The 19,416-nt window shown below is 31.5% G+C and overlaps 1 long non-coding RNA gene across 1 annotated transcript; it reads right to left on the minus strand.

The window, feature by feature from the left end:
* Nucleotides 1–3,955: 3,955 nt before the first annotated feature.
* On the minus strand, nt 3,956–5,062 carry LOC133180089 (uncharacterized). Its single transcript, XR_009720274.1, has 3 exons — nt 4,882–5,062; nt 4,367–4,455; nt 3,956–4,036 (listed from the first exon to the last, which is right to left on the minus strand). It is a non-coding gene; the product is annotated as an uncharacterized LOC133180089 (long non-coding RNA).
* Between the last annotated feature and the right edge of the window lie 14,354 nt (nt 5,063–19,416).

Genomic DNA, 19,416 nt, shown 5'->3' on the forward strand with positions numbered 1-19,416 from the left:
CTCATGCCATTGAACTTATCAAAACTCAACATTCAATATTGAAAACCTAGTGGCAACTTTTTATTTAATATTTAGAATTATACAAGGGTTGATCCAAAAGTTCGTGGAATTTCTTAATGTTATATCTATTTATTAGTGGAAGTGATTGAAAATTACAGATGAAAATATGTACGCTTGTTGAATTTTCTTATTAAATAAATATTTTAAATATTCATGATAACATTTTGGCAGTTGCCATAGAAATGGATGTTTGAAAATGAGGGAGAGATATTCATTCGTTCATCATCATTTCAATTCTGAGAAAAAAACGCACTAAGTGGTATATAAAATGAAAATGATGCCATAATTACAAGTGCTTGAACTCTTATAAACCTTTGTGTAAAAGTTTTATCCGTTTCACTAGATATCTAGTTTTCAAACTGATGATTTGTTGTTCATCATGAAAATGTCGAAATTTGGTCAGGTAGTAAGTTCTGTGAAAATCTCGAGAACACTCTGACTTATACGCATATTTTAATGATAGGGCAGAACAAAAGTGCAGTAGCAACTAGTTTTCAAATGACGTGAGAAGATGATGAAAGATATGCAATGCAGGGGCGGATCCAGTAATTTTGGAAGGGGGGGGGGTCCAGGTTGGTGCCCCAAAAACTCGTACATAGAATCACACCACAGGCACTTGAAGCCTGTAGTAACGGTTTTTAAAGAGAGCAACCTCCAAAAAGAGTTGACAAGCAAAATAAAAAACATGCACCACGCTCTTTCAGGGGACAGGGGTCCATCTCTAATTTTTTGGTACGTTTTTTTCTTTCAAATGCTTGAATTTCCGTATTTTGATCTTCTGGCAACAAAAAGTACGAGGGAGAGCAAAAACTTAGATATTAAAACTGCATCAAAAGATTATTCTTAGAGAAAGTGAGCCCCCCCCCCCTCCTGCATATTACGGGGACATTTTAAACTTTTCTCTTCATTGATAATATAAAGGAAAGAATTCAAATATTCTCTTACACATACTCCCTTTCAAGACTTTTTATGCCTATTTCTTAAAGTTAGTTACTTCAGAAGATGGTCCAAAAATGGCATAGCTAAAGTTCGTTAGAATCTTTCGATGATGCCAAAGTGAAACCTTGCATGTTACTTATGGGTAGTAGGGCCCGGGGCCGGGGTTGTGAAGGTACTCGGAGGAAAACAAATACGCAAAACTAGCAAGTAGAAATGGAAGAGATTGAACTACTTATTTTATTCAAAATATTAGACATGATAGACGTTAAAATATTTATATTACAGAAAACTCTCTCTCTCTCTCTCTCTCTCTGCAAAAATAAAGGAGGGGTTCCAACCCTCGGACCCCCCCCCCCCCCTCTGGATTGACCAATGGTATGGCTGTCTACCGGAAGGTCGTTTTTTCCTCATAAACAAATTGAGAGTGTAAATGAACATGGATTGCCAATATTCTGTGCTTAACATTGCTACTGAAGTCGGAACATCATAAGGAATGGATTTTAAAAGTGTTACAATGTTGAAAAATGATAGTAATATGAAGGAAATGGATGTAAGATGGATACCCAGGCTTTTTCTTGAGAGCAGATTTTGTAGAATTTCTATGTCGATTTGAACGTAAGGGTGAGATTCTCCTAAAACGTGACGCGATATACCCGAACTTCGACAGACATTACCTCGAAGTCTCCCCCCGATTTTACAACTGTCCATGTTAAGCTTTTTAAAGACTTTTATTTTCACTAAATGAAACTACTTTAGGTGCTTGATTATAGATTAATATTGCTTCCAGTGCCAAAATAATCAAACAATGCCTTATTATGGTGCATGGAAGTACATGAAAATTAAGATGGAAATAAGTGCCGATTTCGGATATAATTATTTTATGAAATTAATACAATATACATGTAAATTAAGGATACACTAGCCGGACAAATGCTTTTCATTGTCTAAAACCTAAATTAACATTTTATTGTCCCTTTTGACTGCATGACCTGAATAAGTATCTTTACTTATCATTACAGGTATAGAATGAGAAGAGGAAAGAAAAGACATAAAAGTAACTGAATCCTGCAGGTAATGCAAAAGATATTTTTAAGTTTATGTGTTTTATATATATGGTACAGTGTGTATAATGTTTAGGCCACAAGTCACTCAGATGACCTATTTCCATCTGTTTTGTTTTCACTTGTTGTGCATTATGCCTAATCAATAAAAAAATCAGTTCTCTATTTGAACAACTGAACCAATTTCAACTTTTTTTGGTGAAAACCATCAAAATTACTGAATTCTTTATTGGTATTAAGCCCATATGCGTGCAAGTACAAGTAGGTACGAATATCTCAAGATGGTGTCTAGCTTGAAAGCTTCAAGAAGTTACACCAGGATTTTGCTATTTCGTATTTCATTAAATGACTTGGATTGAACTGTAGATCTATATATTTAGTATTAACTAGTATCGGCATACAGAGTAAAATAAAACCCCAAAAATAAATGAAACATGTATATCTGGTATAAATGAAAATCCTGATGATACGCATACTTTGATGTTTTGGACATACATACAGTGTATCATACGTGAAAGGTACTGATACCTGCTACCTTTTTATTAAAATTTGTGTCTCATCCCATACCGAAATAAATTATAACTAAGTTATAACTTTTGTAACTAAAAAAAGGTACAAAAAAGTTATAACTAAGTTATCGGAGTTAGGAACCGCCTGTTTTAAGTGAGGTATAATTTAGTTATAACTTAGTTACAAAAAAGTTATAACTTTTGTACAAGTTTTCATTTTTTATTTCAACATAAATACAGCAAGTGCAAAAAGTTACAAAAAAGTTATAACTACAAAAAGTTATACTTATTAAAAGTTACACAAAAAGTTATAAAAAAGTTACAAAGTTATACTTTAGTTATACCCAAATAAACGGTGGAAAAAGTTACAAAAAAGTTATACCCGGAAAAAGTTATTTAAAAAGTTATAAAAAAGTTATACTTAATAAAAAGTTATGAAAAAGTTATAACTAAAAAAAGTTATACCCATGAAAAGTTATAACTTTAAAGATTATGAAAAAGTTACAGAAAAGTTATAACTATGAAAAAGTTATGAAAAAGTTACAGAAAAGTTATACCTAAAAAAAGTTATAACTAGAAAAAGTTATACCTAATAAAAGTTATACCTAATAAAAGTTACAATAAAATTATACACTTCATGTTAACCTGTGGTGGAATTACTCAATTATAGGCTTTAAAAAAGCTACTCATTAAAATTTTTACAAAAAGATTATTAAAATTTTTACAAAAAAGATTATTTAAAAAAAATTAAAAGCACTTACAATTTTATTTTATAAACATGATTAAGAGAGCTTGGTTCATTGTCAAATACAATTGAATGAATGCACATTCATGTTTTCAAGTCTACCTTATTTTTCATCAAGCCATCATAACAGATTGAAATTTCTCAGAATGGTTGTTTTCTTAAAATACATTTTTTAGCATATAGTCATAAGAGTTTTTGTAAAATTCCCTAGTAAACTGCATTCTACTCTTGTGAACTTTTATGAATAGGCATCACTGCCTAGATTTTAACTCTCTAGTTTTTCATGTTAGCGCCATGATCTAGCTGTACTTCAAAAAAAAAGAAGGTTCTAAGCAGTGATTTCGGTCACAGTTCTTAGCTGCATACCACCCAAGTCCTTGCACAGGTATCCTTGTGGATGTACAGTTGTGATTTTTATCTGGATTATTTAAAGACGGGCTGCACCAGTAGTTGGCCGAGCTGGTCGAGGGACTTGGCCGTCCGGCCAGCGGTCTGCGCCCCTTGACAGGTTGTACTGGTAGTAGGCTGAAGTGGTCATGGGACTTGGCCGGTCAGCAGTATGTCCCCCTCAACAGGCTGCACTGGTATTTGGCCAAGCTGGTCGAGGGACTTGGCCGGCCAGCAGACGGTCTGCACCCCTCAATGGCCTGCACTGGTAGTCGTCCGAGTCTTCATTTGAAATATGCTTGCAATTTCAACCTTCTCTTCATTTTTCTTCAATTCTGCAAAAATTAAAAGGTTCAAACTTTAAATATTTTAATTTTTTCTTTAAAAAAAAAGTTGAAGTGTTTCCTGCACTCAAAGCATATCAGATTGGAACCACTCTTTAATATCAATTCATTCAAATTCAAGGCATATGCATCTATAACTTGGAAAACAAGAATTAGAGTTCTGTTGTGTAATTGAGAAAATTCAACCTCAAGGCTCATCACATAAACATGCATTAAAAAAAAATTAAACATAAAGAACAATATAGAACCTGACAGCTTTATAGGCATTAGCTTTAGATTTATCGAATTTGAAATAAAAATAAGATTTGATTATTTACTTACCTAAAACAGGTGATATTTTTGAAGGATTTCACTCCAGCTTGGCACAGACATGAGATGCTCATGGAAAGAAATAATGTACCAGTATACTGCTGAAATTAAATAAAAATTAGAAATTTTATTTTACTCATTTCAGTACACTATATCATGTTATGATCATGTGGTGTTTAAAGGCTACAATATGTACAATATTAAAACAGTTCAGAGAATCTGTTAAACAATTACACAATATAGGTCATTTAATAATTAAACTGATCTATAGGAATATTTAAAGAATTAAATATGACAAAGAATAACATTTTTTGTTCCTATACTAAATGCTGAAAAAATATTATGTTTCAATTTCTTCACTTCAGTCTTTGTCATTGACATACCAATCAAAACAAACAAGAAATCTGAGATTCACATGCCTAGAATTTTGTTCATTCTACATATTTCTTCTTTTTTGAATGCCCATCTAGAGGTAATAAACATTTCCTACCAAAAACATTAAAATATTAACATAAATATTGCCTTACCGAATGATTTTGTCATCGTTTTTCTATCAACACTTTCAACACACCAACATTCAAATCGTCCATGAAAAAATCCGCGCTCTGTTGTTGACCAATCAGAGACTTAGAATAAGTCACGTGATTGAAAATAAATAAATAAATAATTCATAATTAATTTATTTTAAATCCAAATAAACATAATTGTGTATTTTGAAACATATCTTAAATATTAAAAAGCCAGTTGGTGTTAAAATTTTGAAACAGAGTTCCAACAAAACGGACAAAACGGACGTCGGGGCCGCCATATTTGTGTCGTTGCCGCCATTTTGAATTTAATATTTTATTTATTTATGAAAATAACTAGTAAAACTGGGTTTTTTATTCAGGCAAATAATAAAATTCACATGTCCTAGTCTTCTGCTAAAATCTTAATATAACTGGCAGTCTTTATTACCAACATCGTAATATCTGTTAATAAATGAACATACACACACTGTATGTTGTTGTTTATCTTTCTAGCCACCCTTATTACGATTGATTTACTTTAGATTTCAAACAACCCTTGTAAAATTGTACCATTGCGTAATACACAAGCTGAAATTTACGAAGTGTAGGCCAAAAAGGTCATCTAGTACAAACACCTGTGTCACGAGAAAACAATGGGGAAATTAACACTGTTTTGCACACGAAGAAAAATCTGTGCAAAATATTAAATGACTTCATGAGATTATAACATTTGACCACTGTTTATATCTCTTGAACATTTATATTTCTCCAGAATTAGGGAAATTATTCCACCTTAAGATGTACATGCATATAATTTACAAAACATGAAATCTATATAATACGTATTTTCTGAGAGAGAGAGAGAGAGAGAGAGAGAGAGAGAGAGAGAGAGAGAGAGAGAGAGATTATTCCCAACTTTAGATGAAACTAGTACTTACAAGACAAATGTTAATTAAACAACAATATTTATTAATGAGAGAGAGAGAGATTTATTCCAAACTTCAGATGTAATTTACTACAAGTCTCAACTTCACATCTCTTCTGTTGAACTTAACAGTGGATGTGGCTGTGGACTGTAATGGATGAGAAAAACATTGGTATTAAAGATGTCTAAGAAGCCCCCCTTTTTCTTTAAAAAAAAATCTCAACTCACAACAAAACAGAAAAATAAATGTCTGCGTAAGTAATAGCAGTATATAATGCAATTCATTATATGAATAATTTTTAGATAAAGAAAATTCTGCATATAAACAGTGGTACCTTTATGTAGCCCTTAATCATCCCCACCTTTTTATTCATATCCTCTGTAGATATTACAGGTATGTAAAACTGTATTACTATACTAATATAATTATGCTTATTTATTATTTTATATGATTAAATTTCAACAGTTATATAAAAAAATAATTAATTTAGCTGTATGGTAAAAAAAAAAAAAAAAAAAAAATATTCAGTTTAACTAAGTAGCCATTCTGCAAAATGACTAAGTCCAAATTAGGTACAAAAAAGTTACACAGAAAAATGACAAAGTCCTGAAAAGTTATGTTTTAGTTACATCTGAAAATGGCTAAGTCCAAAAAGGTACAAAAAAGTTAAACAGTAAAATGACAAAGTCCAGAAAAGTTATCTTTTAGTTACACCAGAAAATGGCTAAGTTCAAAAAGGTACAAAAAAGTTATACAGTAAAATGACAAAGTCCAGAAAAGTTATATTTTAGTTACATCTAAAAATGGCTAAGTCCATTTTAGGTACAGAAAAGTTATAACTAAAATGTAACTTTTTCTTGAGGTACAAAGAAGTTACAGAAAAGTTATAACTTAGTTATAACTTATTTCGGTATGGGATAATTTTCTCAGTTATATATTTAAAAGATATTTGTTTTTAGTTTTATCATTGTAAATTAAAGCTAATATTCCCTTTCAATCCTTTGCATGCAGTTCTAAAAAAAGTTCAAAAATTTGTACATACACTGTATCTGTAAAAAATATAAATCAAAAATGACAAGAAACTCTTCAGGTCCATAGCACGATTGTACAAAATTCACCTTAACAATAAAAAAAAATGGGGATTAGGTAGTTGACTCTTTACAAAACTAAGACTAAAAAACCTGGGAGAGGGTGTGGGGTAATACACTCATTTTTTTCTGCAGAAAATATTATATTCTGTACAATATGGTGAGAGCGGTCAACTTACTACCACAATAAGAGGGGAAATTGAAGTATGAATACTACCATATGTAAACATGTATCTGCAAAATATGGAAAATCCGAATTAGATGCAAAGAAAAAATACATGTACCGCTACTTGTAAATACAATATGTTGATCATGAAATGATTATAACACGATTCACATTGCATACAATTGCATCTTAAAACAGTAACAATGTTTCTTGTACCTGCTCATCGAAATTTTTCCTGTTTTTTCTTTTCTTGGGGGGGGGGGATCCTTTTTGTTTATTTTAAAAATATATATCGTTCTAATGCACAATTAAAGAAAATATTTATTGGAAATGGGTAAGGAACAAATACCTAAATAAATGGACTGTCTTTGTATCTGTGTGTCCTTCTATACTCGAGGAGATGGAAGCAATACTTTTTTTTTTATTATAATTAGACATTTTGTATAAATTTACTGTAACCTTTAAGGATCGTAGCTAGGAAGGACATTAAAATATGTTGAAGGAGGTGGCAGTAATGTTCTGTTAAAAAAATTATAATAAACAACCACATATTTCAACAATTTGATAACATATTTCTCTTCTCTTCTTCTGGGTAGAGAGAGAGAGAGAGAGAGATTGGATATTTTCATGCACGCATATCCAGTAGCTCATAAAATAACATTGTACCTATATCTAATTTTGTAGGCAACAATATCATCAAGATTTTTCATTTACGTGTAACAATTTATCATTATTTTGCTTTTATGGATTAAACTGCATAATGCTAGGTTTAGAGACTAAAACTATCATCAAATATTCTTATTCACTTCAAGACAAGATTTAAGGGATATATATAAGTATATCTAGCGGAGTAAATTTTCGAAGCTGTCGAGTTTTCGCCATCTTGGGCTATGCATATCTACACATATTGGCTTAACACCAGTGATTCTTCACATTATTAAAAAAAATTCTTCTTTGCTCATGGAAAAACAGTTGGCAAAATTAAAATAAGAAATTAGCCCTTGAACAAAATTGCTCAGAGCCCAGAATGGGGTACCGTTTGCCATTAACAAAATATTTTCTATTTTTTCATGAGCTCTACATATCAGACAAACTGTTTGCATGGTTGTAACAGGTATAGATTTTTCAAACAAAATTGTAAAATTCCTATTCCCTGGGTCAATGGTTCAAACCCAAGGGTAAGGTTTAGTTGATAAGTTAGTCAAATTATGAAATCATGACATCCCTGGAAATTTTAATCATTTATTTACTTATTTGCATCCAGTGACAAATTCTTTGCATAAATTGTAATGAGCGTAATAGTTATAAGCTGAGATCAGGGCTTAATTGACCCTTTTGGTAAAGGGTCCAATTCAATAGAGAATTTTAAAAAATTAATCAAAGTGGCAAAATCAGGAAATATTGGTGACTTGCATAATATTACTTAAGAGAATTAACATAATTAAACAATCTTAATTTATAATGTATTTTATATACATGTAGCTGCAAGAGTAAAAGGCTTAAGAAGAAGAAGAGGAAGTCAGGAAGAATCTTGCAGATTGACATCAACAAAAACTTTTCCAGGAATGAAAACTTGTTTAATTCAAAAAAGTTGGAGCAGACATGGATGGCTATAAAAACAAAATTGGAATGACGTGAAATGATTTAAATAAATTATTAAAAGTCTCATATGTGTGTCTTTTATGTGAGAAAATGTCATTATCTGGTCATGATTAAAGAATTTTACATACTTTTAACATACTTTGTTGATTTATTGGTAGTAATAACTTTCAAAGATTATGATTTTTCAAACAGTTTCATATACTGAGATTATCAAAGTTAATTTTCGAAATTTGTTGTTTGTTTTTTAATTCACCCATATGAATCAAGACATATTCTATTAAAAAATAATAATAAAACAAAACTTCTGATGATTTTTTTTTTAGCTTTTAGCAAATGTATTTTTTGACAAAACTCAAAGTTGTTCAGTAGCTGACAAATTCAAAAAAATAACTTAATGATTACAAGACATTATTAAAATAATATTCAATAAAAAACATCCTTGAGTTGATCTGCTCGTTTTAATTGCACCATCCATATATTGGTCCTGCCTTATAATGGTTGAATTTACAAAGCTTCACAAGTTTCTGGACTCTGTCAATTCGAATGTCTTTTTTTAATATTAAGCTTTTCAACTTCGGTCGCTTAATCTTTAGGTTTGTTTAAATATTGTTTTGCAGATCATGGCATTATTACAATTATGTTGAATTTTGAAGAGATTTCCCTGTGAATTAAATTGTATTATCAGTAAGCCACATGTATATAATATACATGTACTTGTAATAACAAGTTAGTCACAAACTTGTCCATACTTTATTGGGTAATACAATATATCTACATGTAACACCCAATAAGTCACAGAATTGTCCATGCTTTGTTGGGTAATACCCAATATATAGATGTATAACCCATTTAGTCGCACACATGTCTATGCTTTGTTGGGTAATACTCAACATGTAGATGTATAACCCAGTAAGTCACAGACTTGCCCATGCTTTGTTGGGTAATACCCAATATATAAATAGATTACTCATTAAATCCCAGACTTGTTCGTGCTTTGTTGGGTAATACCCAATATATAGATGTATAACCCATTAAGTCACAGACTTGTCCATGCTTTGTTGGGTAATTCTCAACATATTAGATGTATAACCCATTAAATCACAGACTTGTCCGCGGTTCCTTGGGTAATACCCAATATATAGATGTATAACCCATTAAGTCACAGGCTTGTCCATGCTTTGTTGGGTAATACCCAATATATAAATGTATAACCCATTTAGTCACAGACATGTCCATGCTTAGTTGGGTAATAGTCAACATGTAGATGTATAACCCAGTAAGTCACAGACATGTCCATGCTTTGTTGGGTAATACCCAATATGTAGATGTATAACCCATTAAGTCACAGACTTGTCTATGCTTAGTTGGGTAATACTCAACATGTAGATGTATAACCCAGTAAGTCATAGACATGTCTATGCTTAGTTGGGTAATAGTCAGTATTTAGATGTATTACCCATTAAGTCACAGACATGCCTATGCTTTGTTGGGTAATAGTCAGTATATAGATGTATTACCCATTAAGTCACAGAAATGTTTATGCTTTGTTGGGTTATATCTTAATATGGGTGGGTTATTTACATTAAATAGTAATTAATTAACTTATTTTTCTTGAATTAAATTACATCACTCATAAGAATGTAAATTTTTCCCAATTATTAAACAGTCAGTAAAATGGAGATATTATCCTATTATAGAATAAATATTATATTAAATAATTAAGTGCAATGAATTAAATTACAATAACAAGTTATCAAAAAATGGTCAATTAAAATTAGTTTTAATTGCTATGAAGAGTGTACATAAATACATTCAATTACAATAACCTTTTTCAACTAGACTAATCCATGTTTTGTAAACCCAATACAATCATAGACAGATAATTTATACCCAATAAAGTGTTTAAAGAATTCAACCCAATAAATGTCCTCTCGTGTGAAACCCTTTCAAGTACCCAACAATGAAACCCAATAACGTTTTGGACATAAAGTACCCAATGTGTGTTTAAATGTGTGTCTGTCTGTCCGTCTGTCCCTCTGTCTGTCTGTCAGTCTGTCCCACTTGGTTTTCCGCACATTTTTCCTAAACGCTTGCAGATATTGAGCTGATTTTTGGTATGTGAGTGTATCTTGATGAGTTACAGATCAAGTTTGCATTTCGTTCCGCTTCATTGATATCTGACGGAATCACGGCCTTTTCAATTTTTACGGGTTTTCTGCAATTTTCTTCTAAACGCTTGTAGATATTGAGCTGAGTTTTGGTATGTGGCTTTACCTTGATTAGTTATAGATCAAGTTTGCATTTCGTCCCGCTTCATTAATTTTTGACGGAATTATGGCATTTTCAATTCTTAACGGGAGCGGAACCAGATTACACTTGCCGGTAGGGGACTAGTATTGCTAAAGCAATACTCTCAGAATGCTTGTTGTTTAAAAGATTGAGCATATCTTGGTGCGGAAATACAAAGTAGTTTTTGAAGTGGCGAATAATTATGCCCCTTTAATATTGCAAACGTCCTTAATTACTCGTGTTTAATATTTCACGATTTATTATATTTGTACATTTCACGATAGATTTTTTTTTACGGACACTGACCTTCTCATTACTAAATATGACGGTTTCAATAAAATTAAATGTGTAAACTTGTTCACAACTTCTCAAATAACGTACAATATTAATGCTTCATAAATTGGTACATGTATGCTAGAATGAAATGACTAAGAAGATGCCACTATCCTACAGAGTCAAAAAGGTAAGGCTTGTTTTTATTTGACAATAACTTTTATATGATATTTTGCTCGATGGTCAAGTCTCTTATAGAGGAATAAGATTAATGTTTAGAAATGGACTGGGGGGTGCACAAATTTAAGTTAGCACTTGAAGAATTCCTGGCTGCTCTCAGAGTAAGCGGCTGCGACATAAAGTCAAAAGAAACTCTAAGAGTTTACTTATCTTCTTGCAGAACAATTAAGTTTTACAAATATTGCTCACTGGTTACAATTTGTTTTACTTACATTGTACTAAAAAATAAATAAAGTATATTTTCACACAGGTAAAATAATACAGGATGATCTCTATCATACCACTTTTTCAAAATAACTTTTTGTATTTAAACTGTCAATTAAAAGCCCCCTCCCCAAATTCTGTTGCATTAAACTCAAATCTTCCCAAAGGAATATGTAAATAAAATGTTTGTCGAAACGTTTTACGTCTCCTCCAAGGAATAGGATTTTTTTTAGTTTGGATACCTCCTTTTTTCCTTGTCAAAAATTGTTGACATAAAGGTTTTTACTGAATGCCCCTTTTTTTTAATAAACGATATTACTGCCTAAAATAGCAGAGACAAAATATTACATTCCACGGTTACTTCTGTGACATAAGTAAAGCCAGTAAGTGAATTCCAGGGTTTCTGAAAAGGCAAACTTGTTAAACAATTAAAATTAAATAAACGTTGATAATATACTTCCTGATTTTATGCAATTATACTTGAAAAAAGTATTATATTACAGAACAACATTAAACTCAAAAATACTCACACAAAGGTTTGATCTGGACATAAGCACTTTGATCAGACATATCACCTTGTATAAACTTAAATTTCTCCTGTGATTGACATGAATAGCGGTTGTATTTAATGGCTTTTGTCACTCGGACTTTATAGGTCCCATTTCTTTCATTGCTTTGGATTGTTTCATTGATGTACCACAAGTACGACCAAGTTGCAATCCTCGAGTAATAATCAGGAGCAGAGGTTGACTTACTGGAGCAGATCAAAGTAGCTAGGGTGTTTACAGGTACGTCAAGGTTTCCTGTGACTACTGGTTTTGTTGGTTTACCTGAAAATGGTCATCACAAAACAAGTTTGCTTGTAAGTTAAAGAATTTGGCATAATTCACTATAGGATTGACTATATAAATTATATTTTTATCGAAAATTAATGTAGAAGAAAAAAAAAATTGCACACTTTATGAAAGCCGAAGGTTTTCATAAAAAAAGTGAGAGATTCGTTTTTTAGACTCCTTTCTCCATGAACAAAATAATTTATATAGTCAATGCATATAATTCACTTTTAGTGACCCACATGCTAATTTTTATGTACATACTCATTATCTAGCTAAACATTTGCACAACATTCACATGCAGACGGCTTCGTAGAAATATATTGATTCTCCGAAACAGATCCAAAAGCCTTTCGTACACAAAGCGGGTATAATTTTCTTAAACAGTTATAAAAATAAAGAATTCTCCATTGTAATGTTATCTACAGTGTATATAGAAATTTACTAACTTATCAATTACGTAAGTTATGAAAAAATCTGCACGCGCAATCTGTTAAGGCTGCATAAAGGGGGCGGGGCCTAATTTATACGGGAAAAGTTTACTGTGACATCACACAAATAAAGCAATTCCTCACAATAACAGAAAATGAAATAATCTGCGAATCTAAACTGCATAACAGTAATGAACTACATCAAAACTTACCACTGCGTTCATTTTTGTCGCTAGTTAAATCCCACACAGCAAGATATAAACAAGTCACTGATCGCAATGCACTTGTCGACATGATGGTAAAGTTTGACGCATTTTATGTGCAGTGAGAGGCGGATCAAGTGTTCTTTTCTCAGTGAAAAATGCATTATATTATTAAACAGAATATTATTTACAAATCTTATGTAGAACATTAATACAAATCTGAAACCTTTGTTTAGTGCCATTATCTAAAAAATATCGACAGAATGTATTGAATTGATTCTACCGTGTTTTTGTCTATAGGGTGTGCATGTTTCACGCCGAGGTGCGTCATTAAATCGCCTTAGTTTTCGCAAGGGCATACACTTAATAGATCTTGACCATTTTTTGAATACACATAAAGGACATATTCCTTAACTTGAAAAGTGCTGCTGCTGTCCTGAAATCGAGAGCATCACTTAATAAATACACAAAATACTTGGTAAAGGTCACACATATTTCGACATTAGCAAGATAACTTGAAATTTAAACTAATAAAATGCGAATTCTATTTAAAGCAGCAGCACTTTCCATAAACTACAAGTTATGTAGAAACAATCTATTACTTTAATTTTTAATTTTAACTAGGGTATGCGATATTGCAATTTGTTTGTGACCTTCATACAGTGCACATTACATGCATTTATCACGTGACTGTCAAATAAAGTGACCAAACCAAATTCAGTACAGAGCGGGGTATACAATGTTATTTGAGAAAATGTTAAAGTCATAAGATAATATAGTACCTTTACAAAATTAAAATTCATTTTAAAAAGGTATGTATTTATGCAAGTTTATATTGTGTTGATTTCTTCGAAGTACGCCTTAACAGTGCTGCGAAGCGATTACAACACGAAGAACTCAGAAACCTGTTTGTTGTCAGTAAGCAATTCGCCAACGGTCGATAGGAGTGCAACAGAAATGAAAAATGGATATTTCACGTTTAATTAAAGAGGGTGTTGCAGAAACTCGTGATTATTCCCTAAATCGAGAAGGTCATTTAAATACCCACGTCGCATGAAGAGTTATCTCTAAATATAGATAATGCTACGTAGATGGCTTTATTTATACAGCGGGTATGTCCAGCTTGTTATAACGAAACATTTCATATTTTATGTTAATATCATGCATATAGTTTTTCCTAAATAGACTCGCACATCATTTTGAAAGATGTACTGTAAAAAGCGTGCGTTAATATGTTTCAATATATACAAATGTGTCCAATTACACTATTGATGCAATATCCAAGAAATTCCATTGAGTCATTTCAATTTATTGTTTCAAGTCAAATCTGAGCCACTAATTAACAGAACAATAAGGAAACAAAATAAATATGAATAAATTAAATTATTTTAAATGATAGTACTTTATTTTTTAAGACATTGCCACTAAATAATAACATTAAATGTATGTCTTTAGTTATTAGTTTTAGACACAATATTTAATTCTGCATTTATTCAAAATATTACACATCAACTTTCTGACATTCTCTCCCTCTCTCTTTCTCTCTCAAGAGAGTTGTTACATTGTAACAATATACTATACTTCCATTATAGTGTATAAGAAAAAAAATGTATATACCAGCCATTCCAGGATTCGAACCCATTCTCAGGTAAAAAGAATCTTCGCATAGAGTCCACACGCTTCACCGCTATACCAGCTCCGACACTGAAGTATAGGGTGCTATTTTATGTACACACTTTTCATTTCGGGTGCATAATAATTTTTCTTCGATTTTTATGATTTTCAAAAATATGCCTCTTTGAAACAAAAATCGGAAATGGCAGTTTTGAAGAAAATTCATGTCTCTTTATGCTTATATCAAATTCATTCTGTTTCAAGGAGGCAGTTTTTCAGAACAATGGGGATTCCCTATTTGAAAAACAGAAAACTTGACTTATTTTGCTATATGATTAATTTACACTTCTTTTAATGGCAAATTGGTAGTCGATGTGCATTTTGCAAATATTGTTCTACATTGTGCTGTATATACTGTTGTATCTGAAAAAAATTAAGACCGTTTTCTGTTACATAATTTTTTTCTTTTAAACTGCTACAGCTTTAGGGAAAATAACAAAAGAACTCAACACCCTCTTTCTGGAAATTTATGGCGACACACATTAGAACATGTACCCACTTGATTGACAGTCAACACCCTCTGTAAAGTTTAAGTGCAGACGAAATACAATCAACACAGTCAAAATGGGAAAAACATTCACATCAAGAAAAACTTATTCTAAGGTCCTTTTTATTATTTTTTCCTAAACTATATAATAAGTTTGTTTAATTTTATTCCCTAGCTTTGTTTTTAATTTGTACTTAATTCAATGTAATTTTGTTACTTGTAAACAAAATACATAGAACACGTGCTTCTTACCAGAGTTGCTATAAATCCCTTGCCATCCCTGGCATTAACCAATGACAGCAATTATCTCGCTTTATAATTTATTTGAATATTTTTCTTTTCTCAACTTATTAAGATTTTTTATTGTATATTTTGGAAATAAAAACATATGATTAAAATATTTCTTTTAAATCAAAGAAAAAAAAAATAATAGAAGATGAATTTATATACTCATTCTTTTTGGGAGAGTGTTATTTTATAATTTTGTCACACTCTTCTTATTATTATACTACTTTCACATACTGAAAGTAATTCGTAAAATACCTTGAACACAAACAGATAAGTGGATGTTACAGGGATTCGTTTAAGGTCATCATTTCGTAAATTCGATTGGTCGATTTAAAAATTTTGTCTGCAAATATAACCTATCATTAGGTCTTCTTTGGTTGAGGTGTTTCAAACAAATTGTTAAGCATTTGTGTTTAACTTGACTACGCAGGGCTCATGGTGGGTGTTACCTGTCAACAGGGAATACTTCCTCTTCTTAGGCACCTGATCGCACCTCTTCTGGTGGATATTACGAACAATGGTAATTTTTATATAACAATATACTTGTTAACATTTTTACACATCGTCACTCAGTGTAACACTGACTTTTATTTTGACAGCCTTGGACAATTTTCAAAGGTATCTGACTTAAGGAGAACCTCGAGATAATGTATTTCTGTACAATACTTACACTTTCCAAATTTTTGATCTCATTCACATTTGAGATTATTATGTATGTATTTCATACTGTATGTTTTCACTTTGAGATTTTTCTTCTAGATATCACATTCATGTATACATATTTTCCCTTTATTTTTTTCTTGTTGTCTTTTTGGGGTTATCATCTTGACACATCAGAAACATTTTTGTTCTATAAAATATTCAAATTTAAATCTGACTTATGTTGTTTTTGTCTCTCTAAAACAACCAAGGATACGAAGATCTATAAGGGTATCAATGTTCCTGCGAAAATCTAATAAGTAAATATTTCACATTATTTGATATAATTTTCTCTTAGTCCAAAACATATTATAAGATATTCTTAAGGTGGCTGCACATATAATGGTTTTTTTCTTCTTCCAAAATCAGATTGTGAGGCACTTTGAGAAAAAGAAATCACCGGGTCAAGAGGACTGTTCTGGGTTGTTTCGCCCTTTAAATTAGAGAAATAAACAATAGCAATTATTTTATAAGGTTTATATATATCTAAGATATTTTATTTTTTTATTTGTAGCCAGAAAAACCTACATCTATCACTGTATCAAAACTTGACTTACAATTATTTCTGATCAATAGTCAAGAACTAAAAGTTTCCATTTAAAGCTCAGAATAGAATAAAAGATTTACAAAATTTAAATTGTGCTCATATCATACATGCAAGGCTCAAATTAAGTAAAAGTTTGTATTGATTGTATAATTAGGCACTTTGTACTCTATATTTTGAATCAAATATTTTTTCAAACAATACAGTTGCTAATATTTCGTTACTAATGAAGAAAGAAAACAGCATTACTTATTATTTTTATTATTCAATTACCGTGTCTGCAAAAGTCAAGTTTCCCTTTAAATTCTTGCATAATTAATGTAGAGAACAATTATTATTTAAAGTAGAATGATAAGAAATAAAGAATGGTTCGAATAAATCAATGAACTTTTGAATCCTCTCGGTTGCCAAATATTTCGGCACTTGTTAAGTTGTTCCATATACAAAAAGCAAGCAAGCAAGCAAACAAACAAACACAAAAGAACCTAGTACGAAGGTCCTTCAAAAATCACGCGGACATGTTGCACACACACACAAAAAAACATAATGAAGCAAAAGTTCACATAATATAAAAGTATCTTTATTTAATATATGGTTCCTTAAAATTTCCTGTCAAAATGTTGTATATTGATATCAATATGTGATGATTTAACAGGACATAACATGAAATGGCGGTGCTTGAACTTCAATGGCATTACAAAATATGTCTTCTTTCACTTTCTCAACATTTTCCCTTTATGTTCATGTTGTATAGTTTGAATTACTTTATCCACTCAGCATAAACATCCATATTCCATTTCTGGTTCAGCTTAAAAACTAAACAACTAGTATAGTATATTCAAGTTTGTATTAATCCCCAAAACTGTCGATATAATTATCTGAAATATTGCGTAACGTCGATCACTCTCAGAGTCCAGATCAAGTTTTCGTCGATATTCTTCTTCCGTCCCCTCCCGGATTGCATTCTTACTGAGATCTAACCTCTAAAATTACACTTTGCTGTTTGTGGACAGATATCTGAAATACCCTGGTTTACTTTATCTTTCGTATTTTGTATTTTTATATTTTGGGTCTATGTTGGCGTTTATAGAGCATTACACATAAAGTGATAGAAGTGCGCTGCTCCGTCAAACCAAGAGTCGTCATTTTTGCATCTGTTTTTATAGGTATCGCATAGGAGATAAATCACAATATTTCTGATAGTACTTCAAATGTTACTTCATAAATCTAACTACATAATAAAAGAATAATAAAAAGAATCTTTTAAGAAAATTGTCGAATAATTGACAAAATTTAAGATTCCACGAGTTTTGCCGTGCTCCGTAATTATAATCAGCACTATCAATAGAACAATAATTATAGGAACTAGAAACTCATTGCGAGCAATGAGAGGTCTTCCGTCCGATTTTGAAAGTAAAAACGTAAATTCAAGCTGAAAAGGTGATAAAAGAAATTCAGACACTTTGGAGATTCAACCCTGGTTGTCAGGGTGAAAATCCAAGAAAGCTAACCATTAACCATTCACTTTTTTGCATCACTTCCTGTCACGACCAGAAGTAACGGCGATACAAGATTTCCTCCCGATTCAAATAAACTGATGAATGACTATCAGTTCTGAAAGTTTTAGACTTCAGTCGTTTACTGTTGCCGAACAATATTGTGAGAACAAATTCTAATTCTGAGGACAGGTAAACACGCGACCGGAAGTGAATTTTATAAAAAAAGAAAATCTCTGACGTTTTTCTATACATTTGCAGTATCTACAAAATGCATAAAAACATTTCAAGTACTTTATCGATAAGCAATATTTATGAGAAGGTTAAATATCGAAGAAACGTAGTTTATCACCTAAAACCGGAAGTTGACGTTTTTGTTTCCGGTGGAATCTAACATGTTTGAAAACAGCGAAAGAGATGCAATAAAGTGATGCAAACTTTGATTTAAAAAAGAAAAGTTAAAATTTTTGATTTCTTTGATCACTTCCTGTGACGACCGGAAGTTACGACGGACGCGTTTAACCAAAATGGTTTTGCGTACTCCTCAAGGTCTGCTACTCATAAGAATTTGGTGTTTTAATCTTTTACCTGTTTTTGAGATCTCGCTCAGACATTTTTTCAATGTTGAGGACAGAGAAACACGCGACCGGAAGTGAATTTTTGAAAGATATTTAAGTTTACTTTAGACCTTTGCAGTCTGAATAACATAATTAAAATTCATTTCAAATACGTTATCTATAAAGAATATTTATAGGAAAGTAAAATACTCAAATTTTGTAGTTTTTCTCTTATATCCGGAAGTTGTCGTTTTTGTTTCCGGTGGGACCAACATCTTTCGAATCTGCGAAAAAGATGCAGTAAAGTGATGCAACCTTAAAATAAAAAAAAGAAAAGTTGAAATTTTCGATTTCTTTGATCACTTCCTGTGACGACCGGAAGTAACGGCTGACGCTCTGAACCCAAATGGTTTTTGCTATATCTTAAGGTCTGTTGCTCATATAAGTCTGGTGTCTTAATCTCTTACCGTTTCCTAGATCTTGCTCAAACAACTTCTCATTTTGAGGACAGAAAAACACGCGACCGGAAGTGAATTTTTGAAAGATATTTGAG

This window comes from Saccostrea echinata, unplaced genomic scaffold, assembly GCF_033153115.1.
Source record: "Saccostrea echinata isolate AGI-Se365-2 ecotype Australia unplaced genomic scaffold, CSIRO_AGI_Sech_v1 ptg000005l, whole genome shotgun sequence".
NCBI lineage: Eukaryota > Metazoa > Mollusca > Bivalvia > Ostreida > Ostreidae > Saccostrea > Saccostrea echinata.